General features: G+C 45.4%; 1 protein-coding gene across 10 annotated transcripts in view; it reads left to right on the top strand.

Moving 5' to 3' along the window:
* The window catches only part of LOC138985623 (uncharacterized), a 35,510-nt gene that overhangs the window by 5,211 nt on the left and 10,495 nt on the right, over positions 1–19,804 (top strand). For 2 of the 10 annotated variants that reach the window (XR_011462663.1, XR_011462667.1), the window contains exon 3: positions 2,639–2,685. The exons of 1 other annotated variant lie outside the window; for it this stretch is intronic. The gene's annotated coding sequence lies outside the window, so the exon portion shown is untranslated. Of the gene's footprint in view, positions 1–2,638; positions 2,686–3,553; positions 3,859–8,706; positions 8,942–9,029; positions 14,894–19,804 lie in introns of those variants that run through there. 7 more of the 10 variants (XR_011462661.1, XR_011462665.1, XR_011462660.1 and 4 more) reach the window with 7 other exon arrangements.

Raw genomic sequence — 19,804 nt, 5'->3', positions numbered from 1 at the left:
AGCCGTGATTCCCAGACCAATAAGCTGGATGGCTGTTTTTGACCATGTATGTGCTGCCAGAGGTACGGTGAGAGTCTGGCTGTTAGGGACAGTGTTCATCTGGAGAGTGAGGTAAGCTAAGGTGCAGATACCCATCTAATTGACAGGTAGACATAAGCATCTGTCCCACAAACAAAGAAAAGGCCTTGATGGGGGCAGCACCGTCTGTTACAGCAAGGGACACCAGAAGGCTGCAAAGCAGCCTGCACCTAACAGATAACTGAACACTAGCAAAAGGTTTTCTCCCCATCTTTGAGTTGTCACAGCTATAGCAACTGAGCCTATCATGAAGGGGGGGTCAGCTATACTGTGGAGCAGTTTAGTTAGTAGGGAGAATTGATCATAAGAGACTTTTAATAAGAATGAGGCTTCCCACTACAGTGAGATAATAGACAGCTAACTTCGGCTTCTGACCCAAATCCCAGTCCTGGGGTGCAACTAAAGCTAGTCTTTTAGTGAAGAACACAGAAATAATAGCAATCAGGGATACAGTCTAGGGTTGACAATGAAAATCCATTGATATTTTGATAGCTGGATCCTCAGGCTTCAGCTGTGCATTGACCTCCCAGCTGCTGCCAGCTGCTGGAGCGTGGCTAGAGCAAGGCTGAAGAATCCTCAAGCTTCTGCCGTGCATTGACTAGTCAGCTCCCGGAGTGACTAGAGCAGGGGTCAGCGTCCTTCGAGGGTGAGGGTCGCTGTTTTTGGAACCAGATCTTGAGGGGGTTTTTGGGGTCCCGAACTGCTTTCCAGGTGTCCTCATTACAGGAAGCCGCTGCCTTCTTGACTCTGGTGTGGTGGATCCAAGGGATGACACCTATAACTCATTTCCTGGCTGATAGGGATGAACCCAGTTGCCCAGTGGAATGGGTGTCCTTTCTCAGGTTTCTCAGACAATATGGCGGAAGACTTTCCCAGGGCCTGGAGGTGTTGGGACATCTCCAGGTCAGCTAGTTGTTGGTGATCTCCCTTGAGCTTTTTTATCACTGGGGGTGGTCTCCCGTATAAGATCTCAAAGGGAGAATAGCCTGAGGACCTTGGGGTGCCTTTACAGAGGCCATAGAGAGTCCACAGAATAAGGCAGGTTGTTCTAGCATTGTCTGGGCGTTGGCCGGGGAATATTCTTGTCGTATTACTACTACTTGGAGAAACAAACTTAACAAGAAATTTAAAGATACACGGCTCGAAGATTAATAGAAGTAGGAATGCTGCTGAGGCGCTAGCTAGGAGAACCAGGTCCAGACATTGGTTCAAGACATTAGTGTTTCTCTAGGTATGAGAAGATGCAAGAATTCGGACTCATAAAAATTTTATCTGAAAACATCTATCTGAAGGCCTGTTTTTCTGGGTTTTCCCAGAGCACAGAGTGCCTTATTTTTTGTCTCCACCCTGAAGGCCTTTCAAGGGGGTATTGACAGTCAACATCTTATAGTAGTCATGATTTACTCTTTGTAGAGGCAGCTGGCAAGGGCCAGCTTCCAGTCAGTAGGGCCCCTTCATAGCCACATATGTGACCATGTTTTGGGGCACTTCAGGTCATTGTGTCCCACGGTGCTGGGAAGGCTCACTCCCAGGTCTAACAAAGATTCCACTGACAGGCCACTCAATGTGTTGTCACTAGGCCAGGCCTTGTAAGTAGCAAATTCTCTGGACCATACCTGTCTTACTAGCCTCTTGGTCCAGGAAGATATTTCCTCTTGTTGCTTCTTCCCACATCTAGAGTTACATTATTACAATTATTGATCTCATATGGAACTGCATATCAGCATTTTATCACAGGCTCAGTCACACCTTTGGTAACGTAAGAAATAATCTTCTGAAACAAGCTACATAGAAAATAATATAGCTAGCAGTTATTAGTAAGGTCACAAGCAAGAATTTAGGTCAAGAACTTTCATTGTATACAGCCTGGTATTCCCCAGGTCATCTGTCTGAGTTAAATGATTATAGCCAGGTGTTAATCTCCTGTACCTCATGGAGCATCTGAGCTTTATCCAAAGACTGGTTACTGAGATAAGCTTTAGAAACCATCTTAAGAGTGTCCTTTTTAATAATTAAACCTTTTAGCAATATAACATAACAAGGAACTATCTCAGAAGTGAGTCTTAGTAAGCACAGACTTTAATTAACAAAACTAGAACTTAATATTTAGTGAAACGTAATGTTTTCTTTTTTAGAGAACTAAGAGCAGACTATCGCCATGTTTTAAGGACATCAAGATAGCAAAAGTCTAACCATAAGGGATTATTTTTTGTAGAAGCAGAATGAGCTTTGTCTACATGTACCATAATCTTAAATAATATTTATTTTGTTTACTAAAGTAATTTTTTCTTTTTTGGAGAACTCATTGTGAGGGCATTAACACTGTAGGCAAAGTTAACAAAAGATTTCAAAGGTAAATATAGAACAGATCAATTAAGAGGTTAAAAAAAAACCTTAAATCTATTTTTAAAAGCAGTTCAACATCTGAAGAAAGTATGTCCTCTTAGAGAGAAAGGCCGAATTTAAATTTTTGTACTAGCTTACTTCAAACTCATTTAGGTAAACTTAACTAAATTTATTTTAAACTTAGTCCTAACCACGCACAAAACTTTTTTTTCAGGTTCCATCTTCCAGAAACTTTTTAATCACTTTCTATAACAGCCACCTGTAAGTCAGACCTACTTTCTTTTCCCTTTATAAAATGCAATTTTATTTTTTACATCTTCTTTATTAAAAACATACATCCTACTTTCTTATTAGATAATTAAACAAACATTAATACTAGGTATTTAATATTGAATATTTTCCAGTTCATATGAATCTGAAATTTATTTAGTTAATTTTTCTTGTATTGTTTGTATTGTATTGTTTGATTCATAAACACTTTTCTTTAAGCCAATTAAATTAGCACTCATTTACAACTTCAACAATATTATCAGAAAAAAGACATAAACTGAGACATACATAAATCCAGACAGACAGATTGACAGAGATCTTATAGTTTTCTGTCTGAGATTTAAAATATCTCTTTGACACCCCCCCCTTTTTTTTCTTTGCTTGAAGTTCTAATTTTCCCAAGGCTAAGGTCTCAGACAAAGCTGGCTGCGTATTTCAAGGCCACGGAAAGGGTTAATTTCAAGCTTTTCCCTGGGCGGGCCTTTTAACAAGTTAGTTGTTTTTATTGTATATGCAAAAAGAATTGGCTTTGTAGTTTCCAGAAAATTTCTCTCACTCCATTCAATCAGCAATCACACACTCAAAATCATTCAGAGGCTATCACAATGCCCTCCTTCTCCTGAGTCCCCTAGGTTTCCTTGCTCCCTTCCTGGGAGCCCCAAGGAGGTTATCATTCATGATTCCTCCCTTCTCCTGAGTCCCCAGGGTTCCTTTACTGTTGCTCCCTTCTTGGGAGCCCCGAGAAGTTTATCATTCATGATGCCTCCCTTCCTCCCAAGTCCCCAGATCTCCCTAGTTGATGCTCCCTTCCTGGGAGCCCATAGAGGTGCTCAGTCTCCTCTTCTGCTCCTTGGGATAGGTTCCTGCCTGGGGACTGACCCCAGAGCCTTACCTTATCCTGTGGCCATTCCTGGCGAGTTGGTCCGTCCCTCCAATGAGTCCAGCTGGGGCTCGGCCAAATGAAGAATCGGAATGCCGGTCTGAAAGAGAACCCGGAATACCATCAGGTGGCACGCCTCCTCCTTCATCTCGGGGTTCCTTCGCTCCAGCGCGGCAGAGCCACCAGTCTGGCAGCTCAACGGGCTGGCGTGGTTGGAGTCTTGCTGGGGCCTCCAGAAATGTTGCAGAAACCAGTACTCAAGAAACCAAGCACCACACTCAGAGGTTTGGAGAACTCAGGTTTTTTATGTCAGCAGGCCCAGAGTAGTTAACACTCCAAGCTCTGAGCCCCGAACAAAGGGATTACAGGGTGTTTATAGACAGACTGTAGTGGGCAACACTAGATGTTAACAGGCTGGTTTAAACTAAGGGGTTTCGGTGTGCAGGAGCAGTGGTCAAGATGGGAAGAGGGATGCCTGACCTGGACAGGCTTGATTAAGCAGGTTTACAGGGGCTGCTGCTACTGCTGCTGCTAAGTCGCTTCAGTCGTGTCTGACTCTGTTCGACCCCATAGATGGCAGCCCACCAGGCTCCGCCGTCCCTGGGATTCTCCGGGCAAGAACACTGGGGTGGGTTGCCATTTCCTTCTCCAATGCATTAAAGTGAAAAGTGAGTGAAGTCACTCAGTCATGTCCGACTGTACATGACCCCATGGACTGCAGCCCACCAGGCTCCTCCATCCATGGGATTTTCGAGGCAAGAGTACTGGAATGGGGGTGCCATCGCCTTCTGGGTGATTGCAAATGGCAGGACAAGGGTGAGTGAGATAAGGTCCAGTTCCTAGTATTGCAAGTCCCCATTTTTGAGACTATGTGACCAATGTGATCTAGACTTTGCAAGGGGCAAGCTGAGTTCTAGAGGCACAAAGGAGGTTTTGTGAAATTTTAACTTTTCCTCTTTGGAAGTGGCTCTGGGAAGTGAGCCCTTAGAACAGGATTCTGGAACAAGACAACCTGTGCAGTCATTCAGCAACAAGGGCCCTGCCGTCACTCCAGTGAGTGGAGGGCGTAGCTCCTGAGGTGCCCTAACACTGGAATCACTAAGATTACCTGTTATGAATTGAGATAAGCTACAGGTGGAAGGGGAAATAATAGGCCAGGCCATAGAACTGGAATGAAATGTGAGTAAGGTTAATTTTAAGGACTGTAATTTTAAGCTGACTGGGTTTGCTAAGTTCCCAGAGACACTTTAAGAAAAAGAATGACAGGCTGTCTCCAGCCAACTAGCAATCCAGGGCCCAGTGAAGCCACAAGGCCTACTTGGCACTGTTGACAGAGACCTTCATCTCCTGTAGTTGTAGGAAGACTGCACTGAAAACTGGGCCCGGCATTGAACCATAAGCCGCCAGAGCTTATGATGTGAGTCCTATGAGGCTCATAGGGAAGGACTGAGAGCTGAGACGTGAGATGTGGACCTTTGGGTGGTTGAACCTGAACCTCTTGAACCCCAGCTTTACCTGAATCCTCTAACCAGTTAAAGAAGCCCTACCTGCCTGGAGAGTGGCCTCCCCTTGACAGAAACCACAGGTGAAGATCTCACCTGAGGGGACTTCCCTGCTGGTCCAGTGGCCAAGACTCCACGCTCCCAGTGTGGGAGAACAGAGTTCCATCCCTGGTCAGGGAACTAGATCCCGCATGCTACAACTAAGACCCAGAGCAGACAAATACACAAACAACTTAGTTTAAGAAAAAGGATCTCACCTGAGGAGGCTGCCTCACAGGACGTCCTCCTCTAGATCGCAAGCCTCCTCCCCTCTGGCCCAGACCAATAACTGGGTCAGGTCTTGGCACAGGATGCGCAGGGAAGTACAAGCACCGCTGTGAGCAAAGAGCTCAATCGTGGAGCATTGCAGGAGCCACCGCATGTGTCCTGATAGAAAGGGCGAGCGTGTGAAAGAGCAGAGTTAAGTCTGTGAGACCAAAGTGTGGAGGTAAAGCTAGATAGGGAGGGTTTATTGAGAGAGGGTGAGGCTACTGGTCTGGGATCAGGACATAACATTCTGGAAAGATCTGGACTCAATCCTATGACATTGCTGGGAAGGTTCCTCCAATCTTGATCACAATGGCGGTGAACTAAATGAGGGGTGTTGGAACTGCCTTGGAGTATTAACGAAGACAAAGTGGAAGCCCTGGAGGCTCCCAATCCACCCCCCATCCTACCCACCTAGATAGGAAACCAGAAGCAGTACTTCACCCCACTGGAACTGCGGAGTGGAGCCACCTTCCTAGACAGGGTGTGCAGGGCACTGGTCAGCACTATATCCCCCTCCAGTGCCCCTCCACGGCCCCTGCAAAGTTCGCGTTAGTGGGTTCAGTGTCAGGAGCCTTCCAGGGGTGTGCCTGCTACTCACTGTGCCAGCCTGCTTACCCGCTACCCTGATGCCCAGGTGTGGGGCCAGAGATGACCGCTTGGTACATTGTCACTGGGTGTATATGGGTTGTGGAGGAGAAACGAGGCCAGAAGTTACAGATAAGTACAATTGCAAGCAGATAATTCATGCTTGTTGATCCCTAGTCATAATGCAGGATAATTTCTTACACAGAATAGCCTCAGTAATTGAGAATGCACTCTCATCATTATACATGGGCTTCCCTTGTGGCTCAGCTAGTAAAGAATCCGCCTGCAATGCAGGAGACCTGGGATCAATCCCTGGGTTGGGAAGATCCCCTTGCAAAGGGAAAGGCTACCCACTGCAGTATTTTACCCTGGAGAATTCCATGGACTGTAGAGTCCATGCGGTTGCAAAGAGTCGGACACAACTGAGCAACTTTCACTTCACTTTATCATTATACATACATATGTATACACATACACACCCTGTTTTCTTTTCCGGAAGGTATTTGTAATAGAATTTATTCCAATGCCTGTGTCTGTAGGGTACAAACCTGTGCCAGTACCTTAAACAGAGGTTACATCATTTTGTGAACTCACACCCCAGTGTATCAGCTACACCTTAGCATTGCTGGTGCATCTTGTTCTGGAAAGTCTGGTGCTTCCAAACAAAATAGTGTGCTAAAAGGCTGTCAATAAAGCAGAATGCCCTGAAAAAACAGTGACAAAACTCCCCATCAGGCAAGGACTTGTTCCCACAGTGAGCCCTCCTCTGGCATGGAGACTATTTTTGCCTTGCTATTGAGTCACTAAATCCAATGTCCAATGTTTGTCTCTCAGTCATGTCCGACTCTTGTGACCCCATGGGCTGTAGCCCACCAGGCTCCTCATCCATGGGATTTCCCAGACAAGAATACTGGACTGGGTTGCCATTTTCATGCAAGCCTGTTTTCCTCAGCCAGAGATCAAACCCTTGTCTCTTGGCATCTCCTGCTTTGGCAGGCAGATCCTTTCCCATTAGCACTACCAAGAAAGAAACCAATAACCGTTTTGAAGCTCACAAATGGGCACAAATAAGTAAAGGTTGATCTGTTTCTATAAATTAATAAATTGATTTTCCATTTCAGAGTCAACCTGTATATACTTAATTAATTGAAAGTTGATTTTCTAATGTTTGTTATGGTCAGAGGAAACTTAGTTTATGAACACGTGACTCTGACAACCAGACCCTGAAGGGTGAAGTCCATTGGCCAGTTTCCTTCCCCCTTCATTTTGCAGCCATGCATAAGCTGAATCTGGAGATTAAATTTTGGGAGTTGCCAGCAGTGAGAATGGATGAGGTCACCAAAGAATGGAGGGCAGGTGGATAACAGATCCCAAGATTAGCCCTAATCACCCTATGTTATGAGTAGAGGGGACAAAGAGGATGAATGAGCAGGTCACCATCTCCTTGAGAATAAATGCAGACCCCTTAGTATAGTCTGTTGTGGTCTGACTGGTTCCCCTGATCCCTGGCTCTGAGTTCCAGAACACACCATGCTCCTGCTGGCTTCTGGGCCCTGGCTTAGGACCTTCCCTCTGTCTGGAAGCCCTTCCATCCTGACTGGTTAACTCTTCCCTCTTCCCCATCACTCTCATTCTTCAGGGATCATTTCAGAGTTTTGTCTGTTTTTTAGCCACACCATGTGGCTTGTAGAATCTTAGAACCCCAACTAGGGAAGGAACCGAGGCCCTCAACAGTGAAATGGCAGAGTCTCAACCACGAGATCATGAAGGAATTCTCTTTTTTTCCCAGATACCTTTATCTTCACATCTCTTGGCCTCTGGTTCATTCCCTCCGCCTATGCACAGGCCTCAGATTCACTGAGCAGTTTGGTCCTTGGCTCGGTTCCCCTCTCCATCGTACCTCCTGTCCCTATCAATGGCCTTCCCATCCTGGGCCTTTGTTCTGTGACCACCTTGACTTTATCTACCTTTCCATTACCCGTGGTGACTCATTTACTGGATCATGTTCTAGGTTCTTTTCATTTTCTCTTCCCCAAGACTTCTGAGATTCCTCCCAGCCTAACATCTCCTCTAATTTTCATCATCCCCATTTACTCCAAATTTGCTCTTTTACCAGATTCAAGCTCTGTTCTTCTCTATCTTCCCCACCCACTCCTTTTTTTTTTTTTTAGGTTGCACCTGGTTGCATGTGGTATCTTAGTTCCCCAACCTAGGATCGAACCTGTGCCCCCTGCATTAAGACTCCCCCCTGCAGAGTCTTAACCACAGAACTGCCAGGGAAATCCCCATCCTCCCAATTTTTCTGAATTGAGCTCTCCTCCCCCAGTTTTTCAGCCTGAAAGCTATTCTAAAACCACACCCTGACTGTTGTCAGGGATCGCCCACCATTCTGTAGCTTTTCTTCTGGAACCTCTCCACTTCTGTGTCCCCTTTTCTCTTCCTCAGTTGCTGCCACCACCCACTTCCCCCTTGGGAGAATCTTCTCCCCCACAGCCACCAACCCTGGTGGGAATGAAACCAGCTTTCTCTTTGCTGCTTGCAAAGGTGGGCACACAGACTCTTTCTATCCTAAGGATGCGTCTACACACGGAGAAAGGGGAGACCAAGCTAACAAATGCAGGGAAATTGCTGAGTTCTGTCTCTCATGGACACTGCTCTGTAATTCCTGCTTTTCTTCTGAAACTGTCCTCTACTTACTTATATTTTCATATTTATTTGTTTGTTTCTTTGTGCCAGGCCTTAGTTGTGGCATGTGGGATCTTCGTCCTTTACTGGGGATCAAACCCACACCCCCTGCATTGGGAGCATGAAGTCTTAGCCACCAGACCACCAGGGAAGTCCCCAAACCTTTCCTTTAAAGATCTGTCAGAGGACTTGCCTGCATTGGCCAGCAGATGGCTAATTCATCGGCTCTCCGGTGAACTATTGAAAAATCTGAAATGGCCGTGAGGGAGGGGTTCTTCCTTGACAGGTAACTAAGGCCGCCTCTCCCCACCTCCCCTCCCGGCATTGCTTCCTGTCTACAAATTGCTAACTCCAGGTTTTCTCCCTCACTCTAGTTTATCTAACAAGACAACTGACAAGAGAACCAGCCTTAAATCTCAGCAAGATCCCAGTGAAGCCCACGGCAAGACTGGTGCTCCCCAGTTGCCTTTCAGTTCACGCATAGAATACTGGAGAGCCAGAGGAGCAGGCAGGATGTGCCTGAGAGAGACGCTGGAACTCCAAGTAGCGGGGAACCAGGGAAGGAGGATACACCCTGTGTGGAGAGCTCACTGCCTCAGCCATTCCCTCCAGGACAAATGTGAGTTCCTCCACAAAGGCAGATTAAAGCCTGAAGCTCAAAGCTTACGCTGTTGGGCACCTCACTAGCTAGAGCCCTTCTAAGGTCCTCATGTGAGCAGTTGATCACATGGTATAGCAGATGCCTCTGGTGGCCCATGTCCCACCCTCTTTGGTAACCTCTGATTTCAGTCCAAGCTGAGTTCCCTGAAAACGCAATTACCAGTGACCAATCCATGTGATCACTCACCTAGAGCCGACATCCTGGAACATGAAGTCAAGTGGGCCTTAGGAAGCATCACTACGAACAAAGCTAGTGGAGGTGATGAAATTCCAGTTGAGCTATTTCACATCCTAAAAGATGATGCTGTGAAAGCGCTGCACTCAGTATGCCAGCAATTTTCAGAAACTGAGCAGTGGGCTCAGGACTGGAAAAGGTCAGTTTTCATTCCAGTCCCAAAGAAAGGCAATGCCAAAGAATGCTCAAACTACCGCACAATTGCACTCATCTCACACACCAGTAAAGTAATGCTCAAAATTTTCCAAGCAATGCCTCAGAAATACATGAACTGTGAACTTCCACATGTTCAACCAGGTTTTAGAAAAGGCATAGAGGACCAGAGATCAAATTGCCAACATCCGCTGGATCCTCGAAAAAGCAAGAGATTCCAGAAAAACATCTTATTTCTGCTTTATTGACTATGCCAAAGCCTTTGACTGTGTGGATCACAACAAACTGGAAAACTCTGAAAGAGATGGGACTATCAGACCATCTGACCTGCCTCTTGAGAAACCTGTATGCAGGTCAGGAAGCAACAGTTAGAACTGGACATGGAACAACAGGCTGGTTCCAAATAGGAAAAGGAGTACATCAAGGCTGCATGTTGTCACCCTGCTTATTTAACTTATATGCAGAGTACATCATGAGAAATGCTGGGCTGGATGAAGCACGAGCTGGAATCAAGACTGCCATAAGAAATAGCAGTAACCTCAGATATGCAGATGACACCACCCTTATGGCAGGAAGTTAAGAAGAACTAAAGAGCCTCTTAATGAAAGTAAAAGAGGAGAGTGAAAAAGTTGGCTTAAAGCTTAACATTCAGAAAACTAATATCATGGCATCCAGTCCCATCACTTCATGGTGAACAGATGGGGAAACAGTCTAAACAGTGGCTGACTTTATTTCTCTGGGCTCCAAATCAGAACTGACTTGGAGATGCAGATGGCGACTGCAGCCATGAAAATTAAAAGACGCTTACTCCTTGGAAGGAATGTATTGATGAACCTAGACAGCATATGAAAAAATAGAGACATTACTTTGCCAACAAAGGTCTGTCTAGTCAAGGCTATGGTTCTTCCAGTAATCGTGTATGGATGTGAGAGTTGGACTATAAAGAAAGCTGAGCGCCGAAGAATTGATGTTTTTGAACTGTGATGTTGGAGAAGACTCTTGATAGTCCCTTGGACTCCAAGGAGATCTAACCAGTCCATCTTAAAGGAGATCCGTCCTGAGTGTTCATTGGAAGGACTGATGTTGAAGCTGAAACTCCAGTACTTTGGCCACCTGATGTGGACTCATTTGAAAAGACCCTGATGCTGGGAAAGATTGAAGGCAGGAGGAGAAGGGGATGACAGAGGGTGAGATGGCTGGATGGCATCACCAACCCAATGGACATGAGTTTTGGTAATCTCCAGCAGTTGGTGATGGACAGGAAGGCCTGGAAGCTGTGGTCCATGGGGTCACAAAGAGTCGGACACAACTGAGCGACTGAACTGAACTGAAACCCCTGAAAACAGGCTCACCACCTACTGGCTCTGAATAGCTCAATTCTGCCTCTTTAATAAAGCTGAGAAGTAGAAGTGAAATCATTGTTAATAATCTAGAGACATCACCATTCAAAGAGAGATAGGAACCATTGCATAAGTGTTTCAGCCTTTCCTGCAATAGGATGGAAATCTGGGAGACATTATGTACGATCAAGGTGTGACCTTGTTTATGCACTTTGATATTACCTTTTCGTTCTTCTCTGTTGTCCTCTTCCTGCTACCATACTTCAGGGCACATTTTCCAAATCAGTGCCTCCATGGAATCGGCCTTTGTCCTGGGGCTTCTCTGCTGGTCCAGTGGGGAAGACTCAGCCCTTCCACTACACAGGGTGTGGGTTCCATCCCTAGTTGAAGAACTGAGATTCTACATGCTTCATAGGGTGGCCAAAATAATAATAGTAACAATAGGCCTTTGTCTTCAGCTCTGCTTTCAAGAAAACCCAACTGGAAGTGGCTCTGGGAAGTCAGCCCTTGGAACAGGATTCTGGAACTAGACAACCTTTGCAGTCATTCAGCAACAAGGGCCCTGCTGTCACTCCAGTGAGTGGAGGGCGTAGCTCCTGAGGTGCCCTAACACTGGAATCACTAAGATTACCTGTTATGAATTGAGATAAGCTACAGGTGGAAGGGGAAATAATAGGCCAGGCCATAGAACTGGAATGAAATGTGAGTAAGGTTAATTTTAAGGACTGTAATTTTAAGCTGACTGGGTTTGCTAAGTTCCCAGAGACACTTCAAGAAAAAGAATGACAGGCTATCTCCAGCCAAGTAGCAATTGAGGGCCCAGTGAAGCCTCAAGGCCTACTTGGCACTGTTGACAGAGACCTTCATCTCCTGTAGTTGTAGGAAGACTGCACTGAAAACTGGGCCCGGCATTGAACCATAAGCCGCCAGAGCTTATGATGTGAGTCCTATGAGGCTCATAGGGAAGGACTGAGAGCTGAGACGTGAGATGTGGACCTTTGGGTGGTTGAACCTGAACCTCTTGAACCCCAGCTTTACCTGAATCCTCTAACCAGTTAAAGAAGCCCTACCTGCCTGGAGAGTAGCCCCCTCTTGACAGAAACCACAGATGACGATCTCACCTGAGGGGACTTCCCTGCTGGTCCAGTGGCCAAGACTCCACGCTCCCAGTGTGGGAGAACAGAGTTCCATCCCTGGTCAGGGAACTAGATCCCGCATGCTACAACTAAGACCCAGAGCAGACAAATACACAAACAACTTGGTTTAAGAAAAAGGATCTCACCTGAGGAGGCTGCCTCACAGGACGTCCTCCTCTAGATCGCAAGCCTCCTCCCCTCTGGCCCAGACCAATAACTGGGTCAGGTCTTGGCACAGGATGCGCAGGGAAGTACAAGCACCGCTGTGAGCAAAGAGCTCAATCGTGGAGCATTGCAGGAGCCACTGCATGTGTCCTGACAGAAAGGGCGAGCGTGTGAAAGAACAGAGTTAAGTCTGTGAGACCAAAGTGTGGAGGTAAAGCTAGATAGGGAGGGTTTATTGAGAGAGGGTGAGGCTCCTGGTCTGGGATCAGGGCATAATGTTCTGGAAAGGAGATCTGGACTCAATCCTATGACATTGCTGGGAAGGTTCCTCCAATCTTGATCACAATGATGGTGAACTAAATGAGGGGGGATATTGGAACTGCCTTGGAGTATTGACAAAGGCCAAGTGGAAGGCCTGACAGCACCCCAGTCTGCCCCCCATCCCACCCTCCTAGATAGTAAATCAGAAGCAGCACTTCATCCCCTGCCCCCTGTAACTGCGGAGTGGAGCCACCTTCCAAGACAGGGTATGCAGGGCGCTGGTCAGCACTGTATCCCCCTCCAGTGCACCTCCATGGCCCCTGCAAAGTTGTTGCTATGTCAGGAGGCTTCCAGGGGTGTCCCTGCTACTCAGTGTGCCAGCCTGCTTACCCGCTACCCTGATGCCCAGGTGCGGGGCCAGAGATGACCGCTTGGTACACTGTCACTGGGTGTATATGGGTTGTGGAGGAGAAACGAGGCCAGAAGTTACAGATAAGTACAATTGCAAGCAGATAGTTCATGCTTTTTAATACCTGGTGATAATGCAGGATCATTCCTTACACAGAATAACCTCAGTAATTGAGAATGCACTCTCATCATTATACATGGGCTTCCCTTGTGGCTCAGCTGGTAAAGAATCCGCCTGCCATGCAGGAGACCTGGGTTCAAACCTTGGGTTGGGAAGATCCCCTGGTGAAGGGAAAGGCTACCCACTCCAGTATTTTACCCTGGAGAATTCCATGGACTGCACAGTCCACGGGGTCGCAAAGAGTCGGACACGACTGAGCAACTTTCACTTCACTTTATACATACATATGTATACACACACCCTGTTTTCTTTTCCATAAGGTATATGTAATAGAATTTATTCCAATGCCTGTGTCTGTAGGGTACCAACCTGTGCCAGTACCTTAAACAGAGGTTGTATCTATTTTGTGAACTCATACCCCAGTGTATCAGCTCACACCTTAGCATTGCTGGTGCATCTTGTTCTGGAAAGTCTGGTACTTCCAAACAAAATAGTGTGTTAAATTGCTGTCAATAAAGTAGAATGGCCTGAAGAAACAGTGACAAAACTCCCATCAGGAAAGGACTTGTTCTCGCAGTGAACCCTCCTCTGGCATGGACACTATTTGCCCTAGTATTGAACCACTAAATGCAGTGTCCAATATTTGTCGCTTAGTCGTGTCCAACTCTTATGACCCCATGGGCTGTAGCCCGCCAGGCTCCTCTGTCATGGAATTTCCCAGGCAAGACTACTTGAGTGCGTTGCCATTTCCTTCTCCAGGGAATCTTCATTGCAGACAGACTCTTTACTGCCTGACAACCAGGGAAGTCCATTAAATCACTATTGTGAAGTATTCCAACACATCCCAGAATCATCCATCATGAAGCATAGTCTCTCATCCCAAGTTCCCCTCCACAGTACAGTTTATCAGAATTTTCTATGTTCTGGGTCACCAGATTCTTCCATCCCGTTTACTCCCACTGTACTCCAAACAGGATTAACACTCCATGGAAACTATTGAGGCTGGCCAAAACGTTTCTGTAACATCTTTCCAAAAAGCTTGAATGAAGCTTTTGGCCAACCCAGTACTTATCATCATCATCAATTCTGCGTTCTTAGATCCAAATTCCCTTGCAGTCTTACTCTGGGTAACCTTTGGCTTGGGTGTTCAAGGAGAAGTGCCTTCGCTTCCATGAAGCTACATCCTCTTCATTTTCCTCCAACCTCACTGGCCATTTCTCTGCCTTGTCTTCTGGCTCCCTCTCTTTTGTCCCATCTTCAGATGTTGGGAGTGTCTCAGGGTTCTCTGTTCTATATCCTCACCACACCAAATTAACTCATCCATTTCCATGACTTAGTACAGTATATGCCAAGAGAATCTTTTGAAACTTGTATCTCTTTATAATCTCTTCTCATATCATATGAGGGTTGGTCTATGTGAGATGAACAATGGCAGAATTGATGGTATGTTGCTTCCAGGACAAGGTCATTGTGTAATTTCTGCCTATTGGTGTTTCTTGGATCGCATGCTTCAGGGGAAGCTAGCTGCCATGTTCTCAAGAAGCCTATAGAAGTGGCACAGGGTGAGAAATGGAAGCCTCCTGCCAACAGCTGTGTGGCAGCCCATTCTCCAGCCCTCATTAAGCTTTCAGTTGACTTCCATTCCAGCTGACATCTTGACCACAACTTTATGAGACCCCAAACCATTATTACCAAACTAAGCCACCCCCAATTTCCTAACCAACAGAAACCATGAGAAAATAAATGTTTGTTGTTGTAAGCTGCTAGATTTGTGGGTTTCTTGTTATGCAGCAGTAGAACACTTATACAGTCCCCAAGTTCATATCTCTAGTGTTTTGCACTCCACAGATCTCCAAATTCATATACTGAAGTACTACCTCCATGATCAGCTTCCCTGGTGGTTCAGTGGTAAGGAACCCGCCTGCCAATGCAGGAGACTCGGGTTCAATCCCTGGGTCACAAAGATCCCCTGAAGAAGGGAATGGCAACCCCCTCCAGTACTCTTGCCTGGCAAATCTCACGGACAGAAGCCTGGCGGGCTGTAGTTCATGGGATCTAAAAACAACGAGACATGACTTGGCAACTGAACAACAACCATAACCACGTGGTATCAACCCTGAAACATCAAAAGCACCTCATTATTAATATGGACAAATAAAAACTCTTGATTCAGAAAACTTACTACCACCAGCTTCTACTCCAGAAGAAATCTACATCCCAAGAGCCACTCAGCTTCTCAGGCCAGAAACCTAGGAGTCATTCTCGATTCCTTCCTTCCCTTCACCCTCCACAACCCAACCATCAGCTCTACTTCCAAAACTGATCTTGACCTTGTTTGCTCCTTTCCACCTCTATTGCTGCTTTGCTGGTCCAGACCACAGGCATCTCTCACTTGGACTGTTGCTTCTTAACTGATTTCCCTTCCTCCATGCTTGCTCATCCCTCGGAGCAAGCAGAATGAAGGGTCTTTATAAAAATTACACCTTGTTACCTGGTTAAAATCCTCCAGTGACTTCCCAGTACACCTTGGAGTAAAATTCAGACTCCTTACCATGGCCCTGAAGAACCTGTGTGTCCCAGCCGTGCCACCTCTCACTCTTATTCACCATTTTCTGAACATGAGTCATCTTCCTGTTCCTCAAATGCTTCAAGCCCATTCCTGCTTTATGGACTTTGCATGCAATGTTCTCATAGTTTCTTCTCAGTGATCCAGGTCTTGGCTTAAATGTTACCTCCTCATTGAGTTCTCCTATACTTACTTTAAAGTTGAATTGTAATAGTTAACCTGGTAATCTTTAGTGTTTTTCACCAAACATTTTTCTGGTGTTGCCCTTTTCTAGACACTTGATCCATGCCCCTTGGAAGTTAGGTGTGACCATATGACTCTTTTTGCCAAATGAGCTTTATTGATTGATTGATTGATTTTTTTTTTTTTTTTTTTTTTTTTTTGCTGTGGCATGTAGGATCTTAGTTTCCAGACCAAGGAGCGAACCCATGCCCCCTGCAGTGGAAGCATGGAGTCTGAACCATTAATGGCTGCCAGGGAATTCCCCCCAAGGAGATTTAGATAACAGAAAATTTAAGAGCCAGTGCCTGACCTGCCACATCCCTTATTCCTGCCTTGTGATCTTGGAAGCATGTGTCCAAATGGAACTTCCATCAGCCTAAGTTCCTGAGTGACTTAGGATGATAAATGCCTCTCTTCCAACCTCTGATGGATGTGTGGCATGAGTGAGATATAAACCTTTATTGTTTCTACCACAGCGTATTACTGTATTCATCCTCATAACACCCTCTTAAGAAAGGCAGTGTCAAGTATAATGACCACAGTTTTATAGATGGGAACACAAAGACAAATGGAAGTAGTGACTCTCCAAGATCAGACGAAAACCTGCAGCAAAATTAAGGAGTAATTTTGTGTTTTTATAAATTCAAACTTTTTTCCAGTTTCTTCTCATGATATGTCTCAAATTTAACTTTGGCATTACTTTACCTATAAATTAGCATATTTGGAATCATGCTAATTATTATAATCTAATTTTATTTGAGAAATGTGCACCATAAACCTGGCAATTTCTAATTGAATAAATATATAAAAAAGCAAAAAAAATGCTTATTACTATTTCAAACAACTGAGATTGTTGTTAGTTACTCCAGCATAACTAGCCTGACTATCATGCCAGGTACTTACCTGGGTGTTTTCCATGAATTAACTCATTTCACTTCTCCAACAACTGCAATTATTCTCATGTTAGAATTAGAGTGACTGAGGCACAGAAAAGTTAAGTAAGGAACAGAGGTAGAATCTGAATCTGGTAAGAGGTTTATGCTCTTAGTCACTCTGTTATACTACCTCTCAAAGACATTCAAACTCATGTTCAAACAAGGAATTGCAGAGTCATGGGTTTCATTACACATTCATACATATATAGAGAAGAAGGAACTGCCAGTTTTCGTCCTTAGAGTGTGTGTGTATTTTAGGAATACAGGGATGTCACTAGAAATATCAATTACTATTTTAGTGTCAGTACCAGGACAAGAATTATCAAGTATAACAACTAATTAAAATAACAAATATTTTAGAAGTTAAAGATTATTTTTACAAGATCTAAAGACAAGTCTGAGTGTCTGAAAAGACCTTTCCTCACCTTGTAGAAATAGTTGCAAGGACTTTTCCCCCAATTGTCTAAAACAAATTCTCTTGAGGTATAGTTTACAAATGATGAAGTACACACTTGTTCTAAGTGTACAGTTTGATAAGGCTTGACAAATGTGTGTACCTGAATACCTGCCAGCACCATCAAAACACAGAACTTTTGGACATCCCTGGCTTTTCCACTGCAGGGGGCACAGTTTTGATCCCTGGTCTGGAAACTTAAGATCCAGCCAGCCATGTGGCGCAACCAAAGAAAAAAGAACTTTCCCACCAGTCTGCCCAGTCTATCTTGCCTCCATCCCTGGCCTCAGGCAAACATTGATCAACGCTGTGTCACCATAGAGTAGATCTGGCTTTTCTAGAGTTCCACATAAATAGAATGACAATGTGCTTTTTTGTGCCTCGTTTCTTTTGTTCAGTATCATGTTTTTGAGATACTCCATGCTATTGCATGTGTCAGTATCTCATCCCCAAGAAGAGTTTTTAGTAACAGAAGATAGAATAAGTTTCAACTCTGGGCAGAACTTTCATGTTAGGTAGTTATAATAGGAAAAAGGAGTTCAGGAGGGCAGTGGCTAGAAGACAAGGAAGGGAAAAGCCTGCAAAAATTGGGCAAAGGAAGGTCCGAGGACCAGAGTGAGGACCTCAGGTAGAACAAACAGAACTCCAGGCTGGCCCGATTTACATAGGGCAGGCCCAAGGGGAGGAAAAAAAAACATAAAAAGAGGAACCAAAGGGCCAGGGTCCAGTCTCTCCCGTGCTCATGCACACGCGGGTGCTCTCTCTCTCTCCCCCCATGTCTTTTGCGTCGGCATGCCCTCATGCCTCGAGGATGTATTTTCCTTTCATTTTCTAAATAAAACTGAGGTGTAACATGGAGCTGTAACACTGATCTGTCCGAGAGCTGAGAGCTGTAACACGGTCTGTCTGAGGGCTGAGACACATTCTGTCCGAGGGCTTTAACATATCCGTCACTTCAAATTTTTGTTGTGATGAGACAGAACCGAGGAAATTACACACTCCCCTGACATCTTTCATGCCGTGGCTCAGATTTAACCTGGCTGAAACAACCTCAGCACAGCCCCCGCAAGGAGGAGGCCAAGCACAGCAGGAGCCTAACTCGGCGAAAGCTCCTACGGTGGGAGCTGAACACGAAGAAAACCCAGTGTGGGGGAAGTGACAAGCCCAATGTGCTGGAAACTGGGACAGCTAATAACAAACTCAGCAGAAAGTTCATGTAGCTCAGTCTCAAATTCCAGAAGACCTCCAGTTAAGGTAGGTCTCGCTCCTGTGGCTGGAGGCACATATGCCTAACAAAATCTGAATTCCTTTACAATCTCTCATTTCTTCTTTCCTCAAACCTCCAGTGAACAGGCAAGGGGCAGTAGGTGCAATTGAGGAACTCTGGGGAGTCTACTCCTCTGTATGTCCCAAAGACTCTATCTGCAGAGCCCCAGTAGCTGTTATCCAAGCTGGTGGGGGTTCTTCTGTCCTTAATCTTATTTGTGCCAATGAATGAACCTGGGGAGTTCATCTTTCAGTGTCCTATTTTTTTGCCTTTTCATACTACCCATGGGGTTCCCAAGGCAAGAATACTGAAGTGGTTTGCCATTCCCTCCTCCAGTGGACACAGGTCAGGTATTTAGCAGATTTTCTGACAGGCTATGAAAGGGATACGTCAAAGGTAAGAGAAACCCCAGTAAGATGGTAGGCACTGAGAGAGGGCATCAGAGGGCGGACAGATAGAAACCACAATCACAGAAAACTAACCAATCTAACCACATAGACCAAAGCCTTGTCTAACTAAATGAAACGAAGCCATGCTGTGTGGGGCCACCCAAGACAGATGGGTCATGGTGGAGAGTTCTGACAAAATGTGGTCCACTGGAGGAGGGAATGGCAAACCACTTCAGTATTCTTGCCTTGGGAACCCCATGGACAGTATGAAAAGGCAAAAAAATAGGACACTGAAAGATGAACTCCCCAGGTCAGTAGGTGCCCAGTATGCTACTGGAGATCAGTGGAGAAATAACTCCAGAAAGAATGAAGATACAGAGCCAAAGCAAAAACAACACCCAGTTGTGGATGTGACTGGTGATAGAAGCAGGGTCCGATGCTGTAAAGAGCAATATTGCATATGAGAGAGTCATTTCCTAGGCAGGTTGATAGGGAGTCTAGGGGTCCCCAATGAGAGAGGGGTCTGGAATTCTCAAGGAGGAAGAAAGGACAAACTTTTTCTTTCTCCACATTCCTTAGGATTATATAACAATAATGTATCCTGCCTAAGGACAGTCTTTGGATTCAACCTTCTGTTATCTTAAAATGTTAATTATGGGAGTAGACCTGGTCTTTACAAGGATGTATCCTGCCTGAGGACAGTGTTATCTTAAAATGTAAATTATGGGAGTAGGTCTGATGAGGTCTTTACAACCTCCAGACATTCTTTGGATTATATAACCTCATCGTTAACACTAGCAAGCGGGGACTCTTTCTGCCCCCTTCTGATGCCTATGT

This window comes from Bos mutus, chromosome 25, assembly GCF_027580195.1.
Source record: "Bos mutus isolate GX-2022 chromosome 25, NWIPB_WYAK_1.1, whole genome shotgun sequence".
Classification (NCBI taxonomy): domain Eukaryota; kingdom Metazoa; phylum Chordata; class Mammalia; order Artiodactyla; family Bovidae; genus Bos; species Bos mutus.
This window is presented reverse-complemented; position numbering and strand designations above follow the sequence as displayed.